We start from the raw sequence: 2,131 nt of genomic DNA on the forward strand, positions 1-2,131 counted from the left end.
AGAAACACCGAAAACCTGCCAACACAATGCCGTGCGGAACATGTACTTACTTTAGAGATTACACATAGCCCTCTGTTTCTCTATGTCCCTATCCAGGAGTCTCTGTCGGATCGGCCGCGGGCAGCCACGGTGCACGTGGTCGCGCTTTCGCCCAAAATCTCGAAGCGGAACTGTGTGCGGACAGCTGCGGCCTGGCATTGCACATCTCGTGTTTGTTTAACATCATACTTGCGTGATTTTCCAACCCGGTCTAAGTTGTGACCCCCGCTTCCCAAAGAACTGGGCTAAAGGTTCCTGCTTAGAGTTGAAAGTGAACTTTAATCTCCTAGTGGAGAGCGGTTCTTGTCAGAGGAGCTGGTACAGGGTCTTGCCCGCGCAATGCCCAGCTGTTCTCGGTGCCAGTTCCTCGCCGTGTTCAGATTATTGTCTTTCAACCGTACACCTGTATTCCGCTCGACAACAACAATGCTCTCGACCAACAGACACAACACAAAGTAATATTATCACACATTAATTAACAAATAATCAGCTGCATTTACGACAGAAGTTTTAAAAAATATAACGCAACTGGCGCTTCATACGGGATGAGACCTGGTGTGGCTGGGAGTTCAGGCGGCTTACAGCCTGGGCGAAAGAGGCTGTTTCCTATCCTAACAGACCTTGTCCTGATGCTGCGGTACGTCCTGCCTGATGGTGGGGGGCCAGAGAGATTGTTGGATGGATGGGAGTGGTCACTGACAATGCTAAGGGCTCTGCTTACACAGGGCTCCTGATAAATATCTCGGATGAGAGACACCGATGATCCCCCCAGCTGTCCTTTGTAGGGTTTGGCATTCAGCTGCCTTGCATTTCCCCTTCCAGACGGTGATACTGCCGGTCAGTGCCCCTGTAAAAATTAGATAGAATGGGGGGGGGGGGGTGCTCACTCGCCTCGGGAGGTGGAGGCGCTTCTGTCTGCTTCCTTGACCAAACGTGGTTTTGAGGGACCAGGAGATGTCCACTCCCTCACACTTGGTGCTCCCAACTCTCCACGGAGGAGTGGTCTGCCTGAACCTTCCAGAAGTCCACGACAATCTCTTTACTGGCCAGCGCTGTGCTCGCACCGTTCCACCTCCTCGGTGACAGCGTCGACGGACTTGGTGCTAATAGGGTCGACAATATCATGGGGTTCGAGGCACGGGTACTGACCGCTTAACCAACAGTGAGACGCCCCACTGACTTTGTGACCTGGGGCGAGGGTTCTGGGTTGGGTAGTCAGAGCCGGTCCGGCGGGAGGTGCTGAAACGGTCTGTCCGGACACTGCAGCCGTCGGTTTCGAATCGGTCAGAATCCGGCGTGAGCCAAGGGTGATCCAGAGCTGGTCGAGTCCTGGCCTGGTTTCGCTCAAGTCCTTCCGCAACAGCGGGTTTAAATTACGGGGGGATCCCATGTAAGACAATGAAACAAAGGATCAGAATGAGGCCATTCGGCCCATCGAGTCTGCTCCGCCATTCCATCATGGCTGATTTATTTTCCCTCTCGACCCCATTCTCCTGCGCTCTGCCCGTAACCTTTGATGTCCTGTGTAACCAAAAACCTACCAGCCTCCGCGCTAAATATACTCAATGACTTGGTCTCCACAACCGCCCATGGCAATGAGTTCCACAGATTCACCACCCTCAGGGTAAAGGGGCTCCTCTCTTCTGACCCACTCCTGTCCACACCCAGTCTACCTGTGTTTAATACTGTCGCTCGCCCCTCATTGCTCTGAGCGTTATCCGGCATCCGCAGTAAATCAGCTGAGCCCGGCCCCCTCACCCCTCTCGTGAACCCCAGGAGCACCCCATTCACCCCAGCACCGGGAGGGTGCAACGTCTCAACTTCGGCGACTGCTCTCCGTATTCCGGGCAAGTGTCACAACACTGGCATCACCCAGTCTATTTTACCCTCTCATCCCCATTCCCTTGTAACCTTTGATACCCTGATTAATTTTTTTTAAACTATCGACCTCCGCTTTAATTATACCCAAAGTGTGGTCGTCACTGCCATTTGTGGCGATGAATTCCTCAGATTCGCCAGCCCCTGGTTCCAGGAGAAGACGGGCGGCGGGCGCAGGGTCTCTCGATCACTCCCCGCTGTAGCTCCGTGTCCG

This window comes from Hemitrygon akajei, chromosome 21, assembly GCF_048418815.1.
Source record: "Hemitrygon akajei chromosome 21, sHemAka1.3, whole genome shotgun sequence".
In the NCBI taxonomy this organism is placed as follows: domain Eukaryota; kingdom Metazoa; phylum Chordata; class Chondrichthyes; order Myliobatiformes; family Dasyatidae; genus Hemitrygon; species Hemitrygon akajei.